The sequence below is a fragment of the Sturnus vulgaris genome, chromosome 1 (assembly GCF_052056855.1).
Source record: "Sturnus vulgaris isolate bStuVul1 chromosome 1, bStuVul1.hap1, whole genome shotgun sequence".
Classification (NCBI taxonomy): domain Eukaryota; kingdom Metazoa; phylum Chordata; class Aves; order Passeriformes; family Sturnidae; genus Sturnus; species Sturnus vulgaris.
This window is the reverse complement of record NC_142243.1, coordinates 98,436,833-98,460,873: the sequence shown is the minus strand read 5'-3', so window position 1 is coordinate 98,460,873 and position 24,041 is coordinate 98,436,833. Positions and strand designations below refer to the sequence as shown.

General features: G+C 37.1%; 1 long non-coding RNA gene across 1 annotated transcript in view; it reads left to right on the top strand.

Moving 5' to 3' along the window:
- LOC148225373 (uncharacterized) overlaps window positions 1-17,443 on the top strand; it is a 19,491-nt gene extending 2,048 nt beyond the window's left edge. The window contains exons 2-4 of the long non-coding RNA XR_015803710.1: window positions 100-304; window positions 13,571-13,640; window positions 13,912-17,443. This is a non-coding gene — a long non-coding RNA (uncharacterized LOC148225373). The remainder of the gene's footprint in view (window positions 1-99; window positions 305-13,570; window positions 13,641-13,911) is intronic.
- Window positions 17,444-24,041: the final 6,598 nt, after the last annotated feature.

The window sequence follows — 24,041 nt, the reverse complement described above, 5'->3', positions numbered from 1 at the left end:
AGTAGAAATTAATATATATTCCATCCATATAATATTTCTTTGCTGAAGAAAGCATTTTAAAAGGTTGAAGATGAGTGAAACAGCTTTAAAATATTTTAGGAAACAAGAATTCCAATGTTATCAATACTTTGAGCCTCAACTTTGGAATCATTTGGAGCATTGGTACTGCTGGAACTAAGGACGCTCAGCGCTTCTGACTCACCCACATGATTCTCGAAGAACACAGGCAACATTCACAGCGTGCTGCTGCTGAAATCGCAGATACTGCTGCATGATGTTGGCATTCACAAGTGCTGCAAGGCTGGTAAGTAGCACCTACCATGAGGACTAGCAGCAGAAATTATATTTGAGTAGGCAGTGATACGCTTTTTCTGGCCAGGGTTCCTGATCTCTGTTTTGTCTTCCATTACCTACAGCTAAGAGCCCTGAAGTGGAAACTTTCAGGCAATATAGATATTATGAATCTGACTTTAGGAGCCCAACTTCATTCGTGCTTGTGCTAGGTATTAGAAAGGGCCCATTTTAACTATCTGTGAAAGGGCTAAATTTGACATTTGATTCACCCTATTCTAGAATTTTAAACTGCGATGTAAATTAGTCAGAAACCAGTCTTTCTTCCATTTTCTCTTTTCAAAATGTAATACAGTTAAATGACAGAGATTAATTACTAAAGTAATTACTATTGGAAAGCAAAAGGACAGTTGTATGAGAGTCTCTCTCATGATGACCAAGTCTTTCTTGACAATTATGCTTAATTCCAACAATGATTATTCTGTGTGGCAAAATCTATCAGCACAAGGGCACACAAGCATTGATGCATTCTCACTCACTAGGAAATATGAGAATGAGGTAATTATATTTGACTGCAGCTCAGACGTTTTCATTCCCAGGGGCATCTGTAGGACCTTTTTTGGAGGGATACATATTATCTCCTCCCTTCCTTCTACTGAGTGCCCCATTTATTCCACTTCTGCTGCTCCTTCAGTCAGACTTGAATAAAATTAGCCCTTTCTTATGTAGGCTACAACTCCTTGCTATCATGAACTTACACACAGACCACATGCACGAAGACCTGCAGACTTGTGCACATGAGAAAATTCCTGTGTACTTCTTTCAGTGTTTATGGGATATGAGACTCAGCTGCATTGTTTCTGGCCAAAACAAGGAGGCAAAAGGAGCGAAACTAAAAATCTTGCTCTATGCACTAAATAGAGCAAACAATTCAAACAATTATTTGGAAAAGAAGACTAAGAAACTATATAAGTAATTGCTGGTTGATGTAACTTTTTTACATTACCCAAGTTCCTAAACTCACTGTAAATTAATTGCAATCACTTCTAAGGACAAGATATCGTGTGACATTCATATGGTTGTTGATATCTCTTTCAAATCGCTCGGCTAAAATTTGCCGAATGGTGTCTTCCCTATAAAAAACACCCAGCTACCGTCTCATTAGTCAGTGCTGAAATCCTTTACCCACAGTACTAGATGCCACCAATATGTCACCAGAGGCAGAGGATGTTATAGTCTTAAAGCGAGCAGTTCATTCTAAGTACTGATAGAAGAAAAATGAATGTACCCTACCATGCTTTCCTTTATTTCTGTGAGTTTCTGTCCTAACCAGACACAGCTGCACTTTAATAATCTTTGAAGTAAAAGCTTTTCTTCCTAAGAGTGTGTGTACCTAATTGCGTGTGTGTGTGTGAGTGCATGTGTGTGTGTGTGTGGGAGAGAGAGAGGGAGAGAAGAGGCTTCAGGCTCTAGTGCTTCCTTCCAGGTGTCTTCGTCTGCATGATTTCATCTGTGAACCATAATCAACTTCCTTAATGAAATACGTAATTAACATATTATAATTGTGGTAAAGATGATTTTGACAGAAATCATTTTCCATATCTAATACTATGCTAATTTAATCTGTTCCTCACTCCCCGACATGACCTTTAGTGATTAAGTTTCATGGCAGAATTGTTTTTTTTTTTGTGATGGATTGATTTATCCACAGCAGTTGATACCCCTCTGCCTCCATGGCTGTCATTTTTCTCTGTGTCTCTGCTACAAAAAGGAAACATGGTGATGAGTGGATATATGGGGAAAGAAACTGAGGACTTACTGTTGGCTTACCTTTGTCCTGAATAGGATTCTGAAAGGTGATTATGAGAAAATTCAAGGTGATTAGATTGGCTACTGACATAACAAATTCTCCCTCTGGTAAAACTATCTATAACATATCTCAGCAGAGAAAAAAGGTACAACTTGGTAGGCAAGAGGGAATGGAAAAAGCAACATTAGATGGTGTTTGTACATAACTAGAATGTTTATAGCTATTTAAATGTTAACTTTCTTTCCACCTTCAGCTACATTGAGGTGCAATCTCCAGGAACCATTTTTAAATGAAAGTCACGTCAGTGGCACTGTAGAGAAGATTTTGGTAGCACATTGCTGCCTTCTGTCAAGGAGGCAATTTTCTGGTTGGCTCCTGAGAGCTGACACTGAGGGGATGCTGGAGGACTGAGCAAGTTTATCAGGCCCAGGTAGAAAACTGATTCTAGACAGAATATTAGACTCCCAGTTTGCTTCCCTACTGAGATGATTTACTTCAGATGACAACAGGCAGAAAATAAAGAGGACCTCCGTTCGTCATGGGCACCCTCCAATTCTTTTTTCTGTAGAAGGGAAATGAGAGCTTTTCAGCGAACTACCTCAATCCTTGTGAAAAATCTGGGATCCATTTGTTTTGAGATATGGAGCCTATTTATTTTTTATGTGAAGGAGACAGACTGTGGATAATAATACAGAAGGTAAAGCTGGAATACTCATTTTCATGCCACTGCAGTATTGTTCCTGAGAATACATTTGCTGGTGTTTGGGCCAGCCTGCTTTGTAACTATCACATGTGATTTGCCTTATATTATGGTGCAACTGAATAGATCCTATTGCCAAGAAGTCTGAACCATCTTGAATTATTCTTTGTCTTCTGAGCATAAATATTACCTTCAGCAATTAGCAGGTGGTTGTCATGCTAACCTCTCTTGCACCTCCATTTACTCATGTCTTAGCTGCCTTTGGTTTCCTTTACTGTTAAATTTCTCTAGCAGAATTCCCCCCATGATTCCAGATGCTCCTGGTAATGATGTGAACAAAGCTGAACAAACTACTTTAAGTAAAGTTTGTATCAGTGCACACAAAATGGGGCTTTTGCATCCACACACCAGAGATAAAACTCCCCCAGACAGGCTGACCAAAATCACAGTCATGCTTTTACACTAATGTATGACAGCACAGAATTTTGTTCATCACACATCACCTCTTGGCATTAGCACTTCTCGCTTTTCAAATCTCTTATTCTGCTTCGGTGTCTGCTTCACTCTTTGGATTACCTCCTGTACTCCACTTGGACATGACTTTCAAATTTTATCTTGTTTGCATAATCCTGAAGGTTTGTGGTTTTTATTAATTTTTAGTCCAATTCTTATTTCTAACAGTTGTCCAGCTACATTACAAATTATAGCATATTCTGTGCATGATCAGTATTCTTAAACCTAATTAGGTATGTTCAATTATACAAATGGAAAAGAAATCCAACAGTTGATGAATATGATAATGTTTATCTTAATGCAGCATTATTTGAGCAAAAATTTCCTATTGCAGTCTTGGAAAAGATCCTGTAAAGTATATTTTATTATATAAAAATATGCATGTATTTTTTTAATAGATCTTGGAATGTTTAGCATTCAGAAGAACAAGGAAGGATGTACAGGGAAGAATGACAAGGGAAATCAAAGACTTCTGTATCTGGAAATCTAGACTAGGGCTCTTCAGCTCATAAAAGATCTGAGGCAGAAGAATCTCAATTCATTTTTGTTGCTGATGATGATCAAATCAGTTCCCAATGGGACTAAGAAAAGAAAAAAGAAAAAAAAACCAACCAACCAACCAAAAAACACACAAAAAAAACCCAAACCAAAAAAACCAAAAAAACAAACGCAAGAAACATCAGGCCTACTAGATATGAAGACACAGATTCTGGTTGAGATGGACTGGTTTCAGAAAAGTGTCATGGTAAAACAAAGGCAGAATTATGTCTTCTTCTTGTTCTTATAAGTTTTACCTATGGATTGGAGATTTTCCTAGTTTTCAATATAATGATAATATTTCAGATCTTTTATTCATGTGATAGCAAAACAAGGTTTCAAAACATGATCACAATATCATGCTGACTTAAAAAAAAAAAAAGTAATATTAATGCAAGAGTTGCCAGTCTTTAAAATATGAAGTTATCATACAGAGTTATCAATGCACAGTTTTTAATCGAAGAATAACCTAGATATAAACAACTCCTATTGTTCATGCTACATCTGGATTTTGGTCCTTAAATTTTTCCAGTGACCTGTGTCTGGGGTTTTGAGCTGAAGATTTAATCCTTTGCTGGAGTGTCTCATCTCCACTCACTTCACAGAGCACTTGTACAACAAGAACCTGACAGTGTGGCAGATCAAGTGTGAGCAACTTTTGGCTGATCTGCGTAGCAGAGCTTGTACCTGTGCAATAGTCCCTGCTGTAATTAGTGCATTTAAGTCTCTTTATTTCATTAGCATAGAAGTCACATATGCACTTAGGTAAGGGAACACACTATTTCCATTAACATAGACTAAAAGCATGATATTAAACTAAATAGCTTTATGTAAATATTTCCCCTGCAATAGTTTACAGAAAGAAGTAATGGCACTGAAAAAAACCCCATTATTTATCAGTTCAGTATTATCAAAGAAGCTGAGAACTGTAGTTTTGAGCCATGTCTTCAACCAGTACACATCAACATTGGTTTTGCTCTGGTTTACACAAGTAGATGACCAGTCCCAGTCTAACCAAATATTATTTATTGACTATATTCAGGAGTGAAAAATAAAAAGACAAATTTCTTAGAAGTTATTGCTGATGTGATTCAATGCTTGTTTGTAAGTTTGCAAATAAAATCGCCACTTTTTAATTAACTAATTTTTCTTGGGGTTTATTTAAACATAAATTTGTAAAGTCAGCAAAATTCCTATCTACTGAAGATGAAAGTTTGTACTGGAACACCATAACTAGGATAGTGTCCTTTCTGTCAACCAGCGAGATTATCTGCATTCTGTTCTTTTTTATACATACATTGTGCTTTACTAGGTGAGTGCATTTTCTTTAACTCCAAAGTAACATTCTGAGCAGGGAGAAAATACTTCCTTTTGTTGAAGTCTAACATACAGTTAACTTAGCTCACAACAGGCAAAGACCTGAAGGGCACAGGAAAGAGAATTTTCTGTTGGGTTGTGAGTATGCATACCTAGTATCATTTCCAGCTCTGGTTTCCCCAAGGATGTTGTTGTGCATGTTTTGCCCTTTTCAGTAAAAAAGGGATTCTTCCCACAGTGCAATTTTCAGCATACTCACATATCGCCATGAACATCTTTGGATTGCTTGGCAGGTCCCCAAAAGTTCATGTGGTCATAGAAGCCTCGGTCAGGATTCTTCACACACTCTTGAGCTGCAAGGCAATATATACATTTGGCATCCCATGGTGTCCATCCAACAACTCAGTCCTAGCCAAGAAAATTAAGTCTAAAATCAGTAATGTGGAACTGTGTTATATATACGAGCAGTGTGTCATGATTTTTCTGCCTTGAAAAGGCACTGTGGTGAGTCACTAGACTTACATGGTGTCTCTAACTGGCCTTTATGAAGCGAGTAAGCAGGTTCTGAGGGAGTCATGGTTGCTATAAAATGAATTTGAAAAGGAAATACAATAGTGGGAGCTGTGGATCAGATTCTAAAAAGTTAGGTATCTAACATCTTGAGGTAGGTATCTGTCTGGCCCCAGATGCCTGTGATTCTTCTGTATTTATCAGGAAGAGGAGGAGGAGAGTGAAAGGATTTTTGAAGATGTCAGCACAGGAAAGTTGTCAAGTTGGTCTGGGTTTGTAATGGGCTTCTTCATACCTCTTTCACCTTAGGGATTTTTTAATTTGTTTGTTTTAAACTATATTGCACTGCTCTGTTTCTTGTTCTCATCAACTCATGTAACATAGACTGCTGTAGCATAACATAATGTTAAGCAATGAAATATTGAACAAAACCATTTTATTCTCCTCTCTTCTCTTCCCTTCCCCTGCCAAAATATCATAGTTAAGAGCCAGGTAGAAGATGCTAATCTGGGAGTAAATAGGTACCTCTATGATGAAGCAATGCAAAATAGGTATTTTATTACAACTTTAGACCATTTATTAACATTAATCTGCCAGTGAGAATGGAGGATTGACTACAATTTCTTTCAGACCTTACAGGGAGGAAAAACACAGTTTGTGTCATAATACAAATTTTCCAGCCTACCCAGCAGCATGAATTCTGTAGCCATTATGTGTGCCTGGCTGTAGGCTAACATTTAAATATCAGTTCCATATGACTAGAGATGTGTCAATAATTGTAAAGATAGAGATGTGTCAAGAAGCAGTTGGCTGAGTCAGCTAAGTGCAATATTTGCTGACTCTTACAGCCACATACAGTCACCAAACCACTTCCATTCAACACTTCAATTTTGTTGGTGTACTGATAAATTGACAACACATATGGTACTGCATCTAATTTGGAGATGAATTATATTCATTTCCATTCCGGCTCAAAATCCATGCAATATAACAATATTGTGCTTAAGCAAAGCAGCCCAATTACACCAAGGAACAAATACTGATTTTCAGCATGCTTCTCAACTTGCTGTGATTTTTTTTCCACTGGCAGCTGCACCAATATACCTCCAGAAACAACTTCCTTTAAATTATAAATGCTGGAATTAAACCCAGTTTAACTGTGGTAACCCAGTAAAACTGTAAATGCTGCATGCATATCTGGCATATTCAAACATAGTTTAAAGGATCAGGAAGAAAATAAGACTATCCACAGAGTCTGATTTGGATTTACTGCAATTTCAATTATTAAGATCAGAATAGTTTCAAAGAGTTCATTTACTTTCCCATTGCTTGAATCCTGAAAGATGAACCGTATTCACTCTGAATAATTTTTCTTCCTGATTTTAATTCACGATCACTCTACATTTCACTGAGGCTTTGCACACTGTTGAAAAGGAGAGGTTAAGCAAAGAAAAGGATTTCTAGAACTGTTTGAGAAACCACCAAACTATTCCTCTTCCTGGTGTCCACAGACACTTCTTGTGATATCAAGGCTGGGTGAATTGGGCCTGGGAAGCAGAACCACAGGAAGAACATAGAGAATCCACTTTCCCACTGATGTCTTGAGGCCTCGTCCTGGATTTCACTAAACCTTCACTCCTAAACTTGTCCACCAGCCCTTGCGTGGTTTGAGAAGATTTGGCAGAAAAGCAAAATGACTGACTGCCATCAGTCAGACCTATGAAGGTTGTTTTGGGCATTTTCATGAGGAATCTAACTCAATTTAGTGTATTCCCACTGAGAAAACTCTTCTTTGTATTTTGAGTCCCTAAGTCTAAATATAATGGGTTTCCATTGTCTTTGTCCCTTTGAAATTTTCCACCTTTGACTGACCAATTTATAAATTTAGGTAATGCCAGTCAATGAAATCATAAACAATTTTATCAGCATTATTTTAAACCCAGATGGAAAACATACCGTATGTTAGTATTGTGATGCTCAAAAGACAAAGCTAAACCTCCTGTTGCCCTATCTCTCCTGTTGTCATAAATGGGAGAGTCATGTTTCATTTTTTATATGATAACTTTTCCAATTTTATAGTGACTAACAGCACCAAAAAGCAGCTTTTTGCTCATTAGACATGTGCATAATTAATAATCAATTCTTCCTTTACTAGACGTGCTTACTGGAGATATTTGTAAGCAAAACCAAAGCAGAGCTCCATATTCTCTGCTAGTTCCAACTAAATAAGAGGGACATCCTTAATGGGATTTCAATTTAAATGAAACGATCATCCTCCTTCTCAAAAGGAAAAAAAAAAGAAGAAAAAAAAAAGTATTCTTAAACTTGAGCATTAAAAATCACCAGAACCCAGAAATTACCCTGTTAGCCCTGTTAGTTTCACTTTCACTGGTGTGAGGACGGGTGATTCCCACAGTATGAGGCTTAGCAGATATGAAACTCTATCACCATTTTAGTCTGTAAGAGTCTGAGAGATGCTTGGTATGTTTTCCCAACGAGGTATTTTTCTGTCTGAAGAAAACCATTTCACTACAAGTGAACCCTCCTGAAGAAATATGACAAAAGATAACTTAAAAATCTCAGAACAACATGCTATACCAATAATTTGCTTTTTAATTTGATAAAGTAAACTCATGGGAAGAAATCCTTACCTTTCCTAGTCCCTCTTTATATCTATTTGCCTGCTTCCATGGGTGGCCTTGGACAGGTATGTGACTGTTCTGTTTAACAAGGAGGCTCCCATCTAGGGAAGAACCTCCTGTAAAATAGAACTTCTGCTGGAAGTTTCTCCCATCTCATCTCATCTCAGATCTCCGACTAGAGGAAAAAAAATGTTAAATTAATGCTTAGGAACAGAAGTAATAGTCCAGATGCAGAGCAGAAGGCCTTTGTCTGATGCTGAAGATGTGCACTTCTTAAAACAATGCCACAATCTACTTGCAGACTTCAAATTTCAAAAACTTCTTTTAATTTCTGTATCAAGGCTGACTTATGCGGGTGCTTGCCCAGCATGGAATGGTTTTCCCGTGTATACCACCTTAAGTACATTGGTTTTACTTTTTTCCTTCTTAAAAATAAAATCCAATAATAATAACAGGGTCTTTTCTTTCATCGTATTGGAAAGTTTATGTATTCTTATCCCCTCCTCCACAAGTCCTTCAGGGATTATTTAATTATGGTCTTGTAGAAAGCTGTGCTGTATGGGATTTGGGTTTATGGGAAGTTCAGTTTTGCCTTTTCTTTTCTTTTATTTCTGCTGAGGGTCTCTTATGCAACATTTGACTGTTTTATTTTTATGATTTAAAGCAATAAATTGTGTTTTAGAGAAAGAAAGGAGACAAGGTCTTTTTTGAATTTGCCTTTGTATTTCCTAGAGTACAGAATGCAAGCAATAATTTCTGGCTGTAACTTATATATATATTTTTGAGGGGGTGGAGGAAGGAAATTACTACCTACTTTTTATATACATATATATTTTTTAACAAAGCAATAGGGATTTATATAGACACAATTGTTTAGAAAGTCCCAGAAGAATAATTCTGAGATGATGTGAAGTTATACACAAATGCAAGTCTTTCAAAAAGTCCACATGGCCTACAGTCTTCAGATTTTAAACAGCTCCTGACTGTTATACGCATAAAAAAAATGTTTAGAAAAATGACATATTTTTATTACTTTTATTTGACAATCTAATTGAGTCCCCGACCATGCATATATCAAAAAGCTGTTATCAGCAGTGGCTTAATGCAGGGAAGGGGCACCCATCCTCCCCATCTCTTTTGCTTAGCCCCAGGGCTTGGCTTCTTCATGTGAAAGGTGTCTAAAGACAGAGAGAAATCTCACCACACTGAATATAGAGAGAAAACAAATCTTTTCCCACCCACCACCACAACAAAAATATTCTCTGCTATTCAGCCAAGCAATTTAGAATTATGAGCTGCCTTTGACAAACACAGCCCATAAGGACTTTGTCACATAAATCACACACTGTGTGACCCTAAGACATTTTCCTATTATTTAATATTTAACAAAGGATTTGCACAATGGTGACACCATGCCAATCTTAAACCCATTTAAATCTTTAACCAGCAAGTTTTTAATCATGGCTGAGTGGGTGAAATAGCCTCTGCAGAGCAAGACTTATTTTTCACCAAACAGATGCAATTTAAATGTTTCTGTTTTCTGTAAGAATTGTTGACCGTCTAAGCATGGTAGTAGTAGGTGATTTACATACCAGCCACAATCAAATTGTTACAAGCTAAACAGATAAAGGTTTTTTTCTACTTCTAGAACTAGAGTATAATTCATATTAACAATTGAATGGGTACAGATAAAATAAAAGCCCACCTGAACCTCTGAACAGAAACTGAACATAGCTAAAGCAAGCCTTTTCACATACAGACTAGTTCCTCTCATAGCAGAGAAGTTCATTTTTGGGTCACATATTGCCCTTAAACAACTGGGTTAGTTAAGGTCAGTCAGTCTGTGTCCACTGACTGATGAAAGCATCCTGATTGCTGCAGTAAGGAATATTTCTAGCACCATATATCATGTCATTTGTACCCAGAGCAATTTGGATGAATCCTCAACTCTATGCATTCTCCAAAAGCAGGAAAGGTCAAAAGTTTTCTTCTTGCTACAGGATACTCTACTACTATATGTACATCAAATTAGATTGCACATACGACAGCCTATCGAGATGACTTGTGTACTCCTTTTATTTGACGCATATTAAACAGCATACAGCATGCAGAGGGCTGATAGATCCTGCGGCCAAAAACGAAGTTTAGATTCAGTTTTTAAGTACAGATAAGTTGGGGGGGAGGGGGTCAGTGTTGTTTGTTTTGGGTTTAGTTCAGTAGCAGTTCCATAACATGAAGGAAAATATCATTGCTGTGTTTGGAAATAAGTTTTGTTACACTGACAAGGTGAAAAGAAATTGCAAGTTGAACAAAACTATTTGCTTTTATGAAACCAAAAGCTTTAAATGCTGTTTATTTTTTTAATATATTAATGTTTAATACATGTAAAAGACAACTTATGTTTTCAATAACATTGGGGAACAATTTTTGCTGAAAAATAATTTTCTCAGAGCAAACAATGGTTTATTTATGAAAACACAAACATACTTTTTCTGTGTAAAATGTTTTCAAATATTTTTTAAAAAATAAATCAATGAAATTTCTGAAATTGGCAGAATATAAATAAAATGAAACGTGTTTTTATTAAGATGTCTTCCATGTAGTGTTTTAGAAAATACAGTTGTTTTATAAGAAAAAATCTCTGATTACCTTTCTATGTAAAAGACACAGTAACCCGTAGATAAGGCTGTATTTGGAAAGGCAATAAAACATCTGGACTTAAAAGCTAAAGAAATCTTTTCATGAAAGCACTAATGACAGTCTTTTTTTTTTTTTTCTAAATCTACACCATTTTACTAAGTAGGTTTTAGAGGTTTGTGTTTGATTCTGGCTGGCTGGCTGTATTTGTATGAAGCAACATGTTAAACCTGAATTGCCTTGCTGTTTTCAAGGGGATTTTAAGTTACCATAAAGCTGGAGTAATGAAGAAAAATCCTTAATAAACAATTTTCTGTAGTTTTTAAATAGCTGTTCAATCCTGATCCAGCTGTTTTATGTTGATATTACATAATAAAACAACTAAAAAGCTGGATTAACCTGCTTCTCATAGATTCTCTCAACACTGAGCTGTCTAAATTGGCATAAAGCCACTTAGAAAGCTTTCCTCCTGCCCAACAACAGGGAAGTTAGGAAGGTACATAATTCTTTTTCTAAAAACTAAAGCCCAAAACATTTTGTTTAAAATTTAAATAGTCCTGCATTATATCCTCAATTTGCAGTTTGGGATTATTAGGTTATCTGGATACACCATGTTTCTCATTACTGACAATGTATTGCCTTTGGAAGATAAACTTAACACTGAATGTTGGTCAGATAGATGTTAATCAGATTTCTTTTGGTTTTACACAGCATAAATTTTTGCTATCAATGAAATCAAAGGCAAGACGCCTCTAACTTCAATCAAAGCAGGATTTTTAACATCCCAGCTTCTGAATCAAAGAGAAGTACACTCTCATAATGAAGCAACCTTTGCAGGCCAGTAACTAGGCTGTTGTTTCTTGTGTTATTACTTAGTCTTTCAATTCCAACTTTTCAAGTGTATTCTAAGTTGCCTTCCTTTTCCTTATTGTCTTTAATATGGTTCAACTTGTAAAATATATTGTTATTTCCTTTTTTTCCTTACAATATTTAATATGGTATTATTTTAATGACTCAGGAAAAAAGTATTTTGCCCTCTTCTGACATGACCTGACAATAAGATTTTTCACATCTGTGCAAAAATTGTATGGATGCATCTGTTTAGTCCATATATAAGTGCTACATATATAAGGATAACTATTAGAAAATTACAAACCAGTACCTGTACCTTTCCCAAAGATCTAAGTTCATGCTGGGAACACTAGTCCCTTGTGAATAAGGCTTCCATAAAATTCTGGTCAATAACTGTTTAATACAGATATCGATGAAGTTTTATAGGGTCTTGATTCATAAAGGACTAGCACTAGCAGTATTGAATTCCATTCATGATTTGCATTCTAAATCACCTTGCAAATTGATGGCACTTATCTGAGATGAAAGTTAAAAAGTTAAGTGTTGGGCTTTCACTGCTCAGCAAAGTAACGGATTAAGTACCAAACCAAACAGAACTATAAAAGGGATTTATGCTACTCAGAACATCTTGTCTAATTGAAAAATAAATATTTATGCCAAACTGTAGGAATGAATGTGTTTATGCTTTCAATTTATTTTTTCAGCAGCATGATTTTTAACATTCTGGCAGTATCTTGTTATGGAGCTTTGGGATTCTGGAGGTGATGCCTGCAGACACTGAGAAATATATGTGGGCAATAAGTATGTCTTAGATAAGTTATCTGCACTGTGTGACACCCTTGGAGCATTTCATATAATGACTGTAGGACATATTCAGATCAGCCACCACAGGCACCTTACTTAATTACAGGCATTACTGAGAATCCTCCTACCAAGAGGGAAGTTCAGATTGCTGAACATTTGGGTTTACCAAGTCAGGTTCCCTGTCCAGCAGTGAAGGTGTTAGAGCACTTGTTTGTCATTGTGTCTAGCTTAAAGACTAGAACTATCCTGGAAACACCCATATCGTTAGGAAGATGGTAAGCCTAGTTGTATTGATTTTGAATCACATAGATTTGGGAAATGTTTATGGAGAAGTTCTTGAGGTCTGCCCCAAAGAAAGTTCATCTCAGTCCATAAGTGTGAACTTCTCTCCAGAATGTCCTTTGTTGTGGAGATGCTCTTGAATCATCTGGACCAGTTTTAGTTTCTTCATTGTCTTCACGTGCACCTTGTGATCTAAAATTAATTACGCAAGAAAATAATGATCCAAGACTAGGACTCTATTCTAGACAAGGATTGCAATGTAATTTTTCGAGACATGCATGATACTAGATGAGACCAGAAAGCAGCTAATATCCATGACCTGGAAAACGTGGCACTAGAATGGTTTTATTTCAGGTGGAGTTAATTTTCTTCCCTGTGGCTGGTATGGGCTTGTGTTTTATATTTGTGCTGAATACAGAGGTGATAATACAAAGATGCATTTGTTATTGCTGAGCAGGTCTTTCACAGAACCAAGGCCTCTTCTACTTTTCATACCACCACACTGGCAAGGACTTTGAGGGTGCATGGGAGTTTGGGAGGAGACACAGCAGGGACAGGTGACCCAAACTGACCAAAGGGATATTCCAGACCCTGTGGCATCACACTCAGTGTATAAAGATGGGGGAAGAAGGAAGAGAGGGAAGACACTTGGAATGATGGAGCTTGTCTTCCTAGGTCACCATTGCATATGATGGGGCCCTGCTCTGCCTGAGATGGCTGAACAGCTTCCTGCCCATGGGAAGAAGTGAGTTAACTCCTTGCTTTGTTTTGCTTTATGTGCACAGCTTTTGCTTTCCCTATTAAACTGTCTTTATCTCAACCCTGGAATTTTCTATCTTTTATTCTTCCAATTCTCTCCCTGATCCCACTGGTGGGGGAGTGAGTGAGGGGTTACGTAGAGCTTGGGCTGCTGTCTGGGGTTAAACTGTGACAAATGGTTAGACACCAAGTGTTTACCTCAGATTTATGAAGGAATCAAAAAACGAAATTCACTTATACTATTTATCTCTTTCCAGATTTCATCCACTGGGAAGTTTCTCACATGGTGGACAAACATATTGCAAGAAGATAACAAGAGACAGGTGGACCAAAGAACAAAAGAAAGCTAATGCATCCAGAGTAAATCATGACTGCAAACACATTTGGAAATCTTGTTATTGATCTTCACAAGAAAAGGATATGAATGCCTGCACGTGTACACATGCATTAGCAAACTTTAACCCACCTGCTGACAAGAGACTGCTCTGACAGCTGTTCATCCAGTTGGAGTGTGGTTTGTACATGGTTACAAAAGATATGAGCCTGCCAATTTGATAGATGTCCTCTTTTTTATTGTTTAGAAGAGGAAGAATATGTTATTCTGGAATGTGGCCTCTTTTATTCCATAAACATGAAAGAATAGTATGAGAAATGCTCAAAGGATGCAGAATTATGCCATTCCACACCTGCAATTCAAAACACACATACTCCAATAATGCAAACTGACTACAGTGTGCTTAGCAAGAAAGGAAAGATTTACACCCTGGGCAATATTGTATGTGCCTACCTAACTAAACATTTTTGTTAGCACTGTGTGACAAACCAGAATGGAAAGCAGCTATGTCTGTTGTCCAGCTAAGCCTTTGTTCTATTTTTTACATCCTGTGGCAAATAATTCAATCTGTGTACTATTATCACCATTACCAGTAGAGAGGTGTTATTAATCCTTATTTTCATACAGATCTCTACCTTTCCTACAGCTGAGGTGGGGAAGGCAGAGTGACGTATGGCTGAAGTGACTCAGAATATTAGGGTCACTTCCTATATTTGGGGTTCTGACTTTTTTATTCTAAAGTAAACCTGATCTTTGATAAAATCAAGTTGTTAAACAGGAGTGGTAAGTTATAGCCAATTCTGCTATGGACAGACTTATATCAACATCCTCGTACTAACTCCTGTATAGTCTATACCAATTTCCAAAGCTGATTTTAACACCGTGGTGTTGTATGCTATAACATCAAAATCTGTTCCCTAAGCTTACTTTCTTCATCATTAAAAAAAAATTTCCTTCCTCCTGCAGTAGTTTTTCTGCTTAGTTTGTGGACAGAAACACTTACATGTTGGTATGCAGGAAAGTGTTCTAAAACTCCTTGGAGGCTCCATGAATCACAGCAACACAGGAATTAACACATTTGATTTGTGGTGTTAGGTTTCTAGTTATTCATATTACTAGTTAAAGCCTAGATACTACAAATCTTCAGTCTTTCAATTAGTCTTTAGCTATTGAAGCCAGTGAGATTTTTTGTATGGGTAGAATCAATTTACATGAATCAAAGTTTTTGATATTGGTTTTTTAGTTTTATTTGCTCTTTCAAATACTTACTTCAGTATAGCAATATTTAAGCATATCATTTCAAGATCCTGTATGGATTGAATCAGCTGACAATGAAAAAAGAAAAAAATATTTCATATATCTTGGACACTGCTGTTCATCTAAACTCACAGAACCAGAAGAGCTCTATAATTTCTGTTTCAAAAGTTTGCGTGTTCTGATCCCATAAGGGGCTGGACAGGGGTTCCCAAGCTCCTCTCTTCTTTCTCCCTCTCTTTCTTTCCCACCACATACACACACCACTTCCCTCCTCCAGCAAGAGGGAAACACAAAAGCTCCAGGACAGAAAATAAACAAGACAAGGCAGGATATTTGTCCAGCAAGGACAATCAGGAAGCAAGACTCTCCAGTGTCACTGTAAACAATCCCTTGGGAACATCCTTTTTGCTCTTTGGATGCTTTCAAGTCCCAGTCTTGCTCTGTCTTCTAAACATAACTGCTATATATTAAGTAGGAAGAAGGGATGTTACCCCCCCCAGTCATGCTGACAGTAACAACAGAGAGCAGCACAAGCTGTTCCTCAGAAGGTGTGGAGTACTGTACTCCATACTCACAAACTCAAAACACTCTAACCCACATACTTAGTGCTTCAAAAACCTGGAACACTTTAAGTCTTAGCCATCTTCTAACATACTAAATAAGGTTTTCACATTTGCATTACTAACAGCTGAGCTAACTTCTTAAATGTAGTTAAATATTATTATTCATTATAGAGAGAAATCTAACTTTTGCTACGTAGAGAATCTTTATATTTATGGCTTTGAGAAGAGAATTACCTGATTTCATCAGTTATTATCCACTAGCATAGTCTTCACATACAGCAGGTTTATTATATTGACCTCATTTCCACTGCAATTTAACTTCTGTATTTATATTTCACAGATATTTTCTATAATTTAAAAAATTACAGCTGCAGTATGAGAGCAGTAAGAATCACACAGTAAACTTTGCATTCAGATGATTGTCAGCATTTCCAGCTTTAGGACTCAAGAGGAGGCAACCTGAATAAAATCTGATTAAAGTGATAAAAGTGGTCAGACAGAAAAATGAGGGGGAAGAACAGGATTTTTATTATTAAAGTAATGGAAATGTTTTCTGTAATATCAAGCACCAGAATTTCTTCAGCTGTGATCCACAGAGCTCCTGGAATAGTGTGCAGAAAGGGAACTTGCTGAAGTGTTGGCTATTCCTGTGCTGTAAAGAAATAAAAGGAAGAAGACAGATAGTTCTTCCTAATATTGTCTTGATCATGTTGGCAATTATTTTGAAGGACTGCTGAGGTCAGGTAGAGAAAAACTTGTGCACATGGCTCAGTAAAACCATCCCCCCATTGAATACTGGCATGGACAGAAAGACAAATAGAAGATACAAACCTGCTGTTTCTCATAATGGTTGAAGCAGGGAGGGAAAAGGAAAGTCCAATATGTGAATCTGGACCTTCAAGCTGAAAAGCTCTGCAAGTCTGTAGAAGCATCATTCAGTATGTAAGTACTGAGTATTAAAGATAAATAAAAAGGCAGTTCCTTAATACAAAATAAATTTTAGAAATTTAACAGTTCACACCTTGTTGGTGTGAAAATGAGGATTCTCTCTGTACATATTTGCCACTTTCTCATAGCCATGATCCATTTGCTTTCTCTTTATTACATACCCATTCTGGAAATTCCCAATCCTTAGCTGTCTTAATCAGGGCTGCAAGCTTGTCTATGCATTCTAAAAGCCAGTTTGACCCTAAAACAGCCTGTATGAAAAGCTTCAAAGCCATGATTCAAAATAGATGCCATCAAGAAAAGAAAGACAAGACTGAAACAAGGAATAACTCTAGACTCAGATTGTGAACTCGGCAGATCTTTACTGTCTGCGTTCATACACACTCTGCCAAAATGCAGTGCTTGAGCAGTAGAGATATCTCATTGCAGCTGCTGAGGCACGGGCCCAAGCCATACTCTGGTTTCATACTCAAAGATGTTCACAGGCAGCTTAGATGAAAGTATTTGGCCTCTAATCCTAGAAATGAATGCTGCCCAGAAGACCCACTTCTATGGCCTCATTTATGGGCCACTCTTGGAGAACCTGTTCTGGTGACTCATTTATACCATGGAGATCACCACATCTACTGTGGGCACAATTATTTAGAGCAAACAATCTTTGCTGACAAAAAACAAAACAAAACAAAACAAAAAAACAACAACAACCCCCCCCCCCCCCCCCAGATTATTAGCATTAATGTGCATAAAAATTTTAAAATATATCTGAAGTGGACATATAATTATTAAAATGAAATTAAAGGCATTAAGTAGTGACCCAAAGGGTTGAAGGTGAAGGATATGGAGCCTCAGCACTGTGCCCTTGATTCACTTCCCATGTCTCCTGGCTATGATGACAAGACATGACAGACAGAGAAAAGGAATCGTTTCCTTCAGCTGTAAATTCATCCAATCCAATCCATAAAAGTCTGGTATTACAGTTTTACTAGAATTTTCTTTCTGTGAAAATTACTCTTGCATGTGTTTCTGCCTGGTGGCAGAGTTTCAGGAGGAAAGATGATGACTCACAGCAGAGTACAGTCTGCTAAAAGGTAAAGAATTTGGGTAAATACTCCCTGAAGCCGGGCAAAGAATTGAAAGTAGGTCTTCTCCATCTGCAGTGAATACTCTAGTTATAATTACATCTCAGGAACGGGAAGAGTGAATGATCTTTCGCTAACACTCTTTTTTTTAAATTGATCTGTGCAAGATCATTGCCAAGACAAGCTCAAGTTAAATCTACTATACTAGATCCGTAGGAGGTTTCAGCAGAATATGTGAATCCCTGCTAGACCCAGATATTAAAGTAACACCAAACCACTTAATTCATCTGCTAAAATGATGGTTCTTTTTCTGTGTTTATGCACAGAAACGGGACTCTAGAAAGCAGAGCAATTCTACAAGTGTAAATTCTGATATCCACAGATTTCCAAATAGATTTTCACTCAGGAACCAAATTCCACCCAGGTGCACCATTGCAGTCAGCAAACACTTTCTATGGACAGGTTCTAAATTATTTGAACAACACACCCAAGGAAGCCCTTGTTGGAGAATGAGATAGGACCAAGTAATTCATTATTAACTTCGAGACTGGATTATTTTTCCTCCATGTAACAAGAAGGAGCATTTATTGGTGGCTCAAGATCCCTTTGTAATCATCAGGCTGCTTTCTTATTCAGCACTGGAAGACATGCCATACACTGACATGGATTCTTCACTGCAATTGTGTATATTTGTCCAAGCAGAGTATGTTGGCTGATCAGAGAAGTAATTGGGATCTCAAAGTACCCTGCCTTTCTCATGCTAAAGCATTTAAAAATGGTTGAAGGGTTTTTTTTTAAAATAAACATTTTGCCAACAATTTGGCAAAATTTGTTGCCAACAATTTGTTGGCAAAAAGTTTTTGGAAGTTTCTGAGCACAATCAAATCATAATATCCAGTCATGCCCTTGAGATACTCCCCTGCTTTATGCTGTGGGAGCACAGGAATTAGTAGGGGATGTCACTATTTCTGCAGCATATGTGCTGTGGTTTCCACATAGTTCTTCCAAAGAAGATCTGGGAATCTTTCTATCATTTTCTATCATTTGAGAAAAATAATTTTCAAAAGTCTGGAGTCATTTATCTCAGTAGACTCATCTCCATCTCATCTCCCCTCCCATGATTAATCTTTCACATCTTTAAACAAATTAATAGATTTTGGAAACAAATTTATCACAATTCCATTGCTAGTAGCAAATCTGAATGTAAGTCACCCTTGCCTGTCTCAGTATCTTTGTCATGACAGGAGAAGAAAGGACAAGAGAAGTCTAGAGGGAAAATACAAAAAAGTGTTGGAGGAAAATAGAATGAACCATGGTGTTTATATTAGATCTGATATTTTACTTTCAATAACAGACACAATCCAGAGTTCAACAGCACACCTGGATCTAAATAGCCAAAAGCAATCTGTGTTGTTCTGCTCTGTGATTTTAATTCAGGTTCAATACTTGTTCTGAGAATTAATCTCATTAAGATGAGTGTAGCAGCTAATTGTATCAAGGAATTGCAAAATATTTTCAAAGGCAGTAGTAAATCCTTGGTATGGATAATTTGGTAGAACCACAGAGGAGAAACTGTCTGAGCTTGCATACATGGATTCCTCGTGAAAAAGGATATGACACTACTTAATCACCAGTTGTGTATTTTGGGTTGCCAAGTTCATTTTTCTGTCCTTCTGTAACTTAAATATCATGTGTTGAGCCTGGTTTTCCCCAGAGGAATCTTGACACAGTCAGGTTCCAGTGTCTTACCTCTTGTTATGAATATACCCCTGCAACTGATGAAACCTGGCTAAAATCTTAAATTCATTACCCCAGCAGTTTCTGAAGACTAGTCCACAACATTTTGGACATTATAATGTACATTATCAATGTAAAGGAAAGTTGAATTACGTCAATTACATTGCATTTGTCTTACACACTTAGTGTTATAAGTCACTACATTCCTGAAAAATTAAATATATTTAAGTCTTCCCTGAAAAGTTTGAACAGTTTTACTCACCAGCTTCATCATGTTGACAGGTCAGCAGCAAGCACTGTCTTCCTGTGTGGTTATGAACACGAGGACTGATTTTTCAATGCTGAGGAACAATAAATATTACCATGTACTGAGAAACTCTTCCCACAAATAAACAATCCCCCTGAATTTGTAACTTTAATATATTGCAAAGGAGAAAAGTGAAAAATATGAATAAATGTGATGAGGCAATGATGACACAAAAGGAACCGGGAGAGGAAACCATCCTCACAACCATCCTCAGTCAGCACACTGATTTCCTGGCCACTGCTTGGTAGTCCATGGCAGAGCAGGAATTGGTGAAGACACGACGTGCTGTTGGGCAGAGCACGGAGGGAAGGCTCAGGGGGCTGACAGGACACTTCACATAGCAGACAGTGAAGGCCTGCTTGGGTTAAGCTGTTGTGGTGAATTGTGGGGACTGTCCACTGCTGAGGAGTTCAGCCTCTGTGGAAGGACAATGAGCTATGCAGTCTGAGCTGCAAAACTGATTCCTGAGGGGAGTGAAATGGAAAGAGCAAACTGCCTGCTGAGGATGTTGTGTGTGCTTGTTTGTACACAACCCTCCTTTCTATGCCTTCTCTGCAATGCCAGCTTAGCTGTGGGAAACAGGTCTGCTTTAAAATGAGACCAGGGATCAACAGGAGTATCATTTCTAAAGGCACCCAGGAAATGTACCCTGTCCCCTAGATATCCCAATGCTAATGTCTCTGGAGATTTTAATGTGAATCTTGCATTATTTCAGGGTTTCAGTTCAACCAAAATGAAATCGTTTGGAAAGCTTCATTTTGTGGGGAAAAAAAAAATATCTGAGATTTGGACTTGTTTCAATTTGGAGTGACTCCATATGTTAAGTTCTTGGAATTTCCTGTAGGAAATACCATTTTTCAACCAGAGGGTAAGACGAGGCTCATTGGCAGCAGAGCATGAAGGAGCCTCTGTGTCACCATCTTTGTTTTAGTTATTCTTCAGACTAATTGAAGTTCGCCAGGACTGCAAGTAAGAAGACCCATTTATTTCATATAAACCACAGACTTCCAGGTGTTGTGGCTTTCAGTCATTACCAATCTTTCTATTTACAAAGGCAAAAGGCAATCTCTACTACACTTCAATCTATCTCTCGTACAGCTCCACAAAATTCTCATAGATAAACCTGAAAAGACTATATTTTCTGTGTTTCTTTATTCCTTAAAAGCAGAGTAGTTGTTTTTCAGTTTGGTCAAACCCTAGAATTGATTCACAGGCAAATTGACATTATTCCAAGAACGCAAAGTAATCACAAAGGTCATTTAATAGATTCATGAGCAGTTTCTAAGGAAAATGGGGAAATCTTTTTTTAGGATTAACCTTACCCAGGCTGATGCTGGTGACATGTTGCATTCTTGAGGTCCTTTGGGATGAAGGCACTAAGCAACTGGAACAATTATATGCAGTGGAAATATGTGCTTTACACGTAGATTGGCAGATACTGTACTCTCATGTCTGAATATATTTCTCCATACTGGTTCAGCTCATAACTTATTATGAACAATGTTTTTATTCTTTCTTGCTAGCATATGTCTGCTTTTATCTCATCCATTACTGGCACATGTATCCTCACAACATTATACCACAGCGGCCATTTTAGTATAACAGATGGGCAAGAGGATTATTTGTCTTGATACTTCATTCAGAAACAAGGTTTAGTTTATATTTTGTATTGACATTAAAAAGCTTTTCAACCAATGGGGGTTTTCTTTTGAGTTAGTTTTATTTTATTTTACTTTTTAGTGATCCAGAAAGGCGTACTCTTTCTTTTTTTTTCCACTTCAAGACAGAATGATAACACTGCCTGGGGGTTACCCATAGCAGTAAGCTAACTTCTAACAAAAATCAAGCACAAAAGCTGATGAAGGAGAGATGCAAAATTGCCACTGTAACATTGGAAATAAAACTTAAACATGAGATTCAAAGGCTGCCTGCTTGATAATACAAAGGGAAAAAAGAAAACTCTATTATGAAAAAAATCTAATGGAAATATTCAAAGCCAGGGAAAACAAAAATAAAAAAACAAGCAAACTTGTCACAAACTAAAATGGATTTTTCAGATTTATCAGATATATTTTTTTAACTTTTATACTAGAATCAAACAGGCAGACAAAGCAGGGAATAGTTTACTGCTTTGGAGAGGAATGTATAGTTTAGGGTGTGGGGCTTCTGACTGCATGTGGTCTGTCTATATGTGATCTGTCTCTTTTCCTTCCTTTGGAGCACTGAAAGTTTATGCTCAGGTATGGAGGACCTGATGATCAAGCAAATGCTCTTCATGGTGAGTAGAGCTATTGTCCCTCTTCATTGAAGGTAGGACCTTCTTTGCCCTTGCCTTGTTCAGGTTTTCCCACTTTTAGCAACCCCTGTACAGTAATAAAGCAAGATTACTGCACTTAACAAGGATCTGCAAAAAGAAGTTCATATTCCTGGAGTTTGCAGTCCTCAGTGAGCACATAAATCATAGTAAAGTTTTGCTGCCCAAGTAATAGTATGGCTGGAATGTAGCACTGGGGGATTGATATCCCTTAGGTTAAACAACTGACACTAATTGAAAGGGCGAAATCTGAATTGAGATGCACAGGTTTAAAGTCAATATGTTACAGAAACCTCCAATATGAGGGTTAGATCTGCCAAATTTTCCAGTTTCTATACTGGGACTGAAGTCAGAAATGTTATTAACTCTGATCTTGGGTGGTCACTTACAGCAATTTCTATGTAACTGAAACTTAAACCCCTGTTTGAGTTCATTCAGTTCATGAAAATATCAAGACTGACATTACTGAGAAGTACACTAAAAAACCATTGATAACTGAGATAGTTCCCATTAACAATGAAACAGTAAATTCAGGTTCAGATGCCCATCAGAAGAATTTTAATATCATTAGAAAACCTATAAACATCTCTATGGACAATTTGACCCTACATCTATAGGGAAACACATAAAGTATTTCCCTATAAACTTATATGTAAACTAAGACTGGAAACATGATAACCTGTACTTTACATTGCATCATTCCTTCCAAAAGAGAAACAAAATTTACTTGATTTTTCTCTGTTTTCACATACAGAAAACTGAATTAGAGAGCAGAAAAAACAAAACACCTGCATTTATAAATTATACAGAGATTTTTCTTCATGGACAATTTCCAACATTCATGTCACAGAGCTCTACTATCTGGAATATACAGTGAATAAAGTTTGTTCACAAAATATGATAAAGCAGCTAAGTAGGCTGCAGTTTCATTTTCCTGGTGATATTATGATAACATTAAAAAAATCCCTCTCAAGGTTTTTACATTTTCCTGATTCCTTTTGTTTAATTTTAGGTCTTTAGTGAGCATCAAAACAAACATATGTGAACCTAAGTATTTGCACTAGTAAACACTTGAATGCTGCTATTCCTGACATTCCAATTACTTCTAGAAAGTTTGGGTTATCTAAAAATGTTTCTGTTTGATTCATCTCCTCCCCCAGCCTCTTCTGATTTTCTGGATTTCCTGGTTATTCAACTGAGCACAAATTGCTGTTCATACAGATGCACTGCCATGATTTCTGATTTGCAGGCTGTCACTCCCATTAATAACCTACTAGGCTGTCATGCTGTCATTCCTTGTTGCTGCAACGATTTGTTTCAAACATAGGGGCTGATTCATGAAGAATAAAAAAAGCAGTTGTCCTGTTTTACAGGAACCTCAAAATATTTATGCAGAAAATGTGTGAAAAGCACACACACCATTTTTATCCTGAAGTATGTGATTGCTAAATACTCAACTTGTTTTCCTGTGAGAAAAGAGAAAGAATATAGACTCCACTCAATTTTTCCTATATGAAAACATAATGCCTTTAATAAAATCTTCTCCTTGTAAAATATTTGAAGTTCAGTTCCAGAGCTATGATATGATAAATCCCCAGGATGATGCAATGGCTTAAAAATTGATATCAAAGCTGATTTTAGGGATTTTTTTTTTCATTTCTCACCCCGTCTTTCCCAAAAGTATTAATGGCAGCTATATTAGCAACAAGAAACAAAAGTGTAACAGTGCCTTCCAGTCTATTCTTGCTTCATTCAGAAGCACTTGGCCAAATTTCACTCTTGATGACACAGGTGCAGCTTCATTGCCTCTTACAGGCTTGTACTTTCAAAAAAGACAAAACAACATGA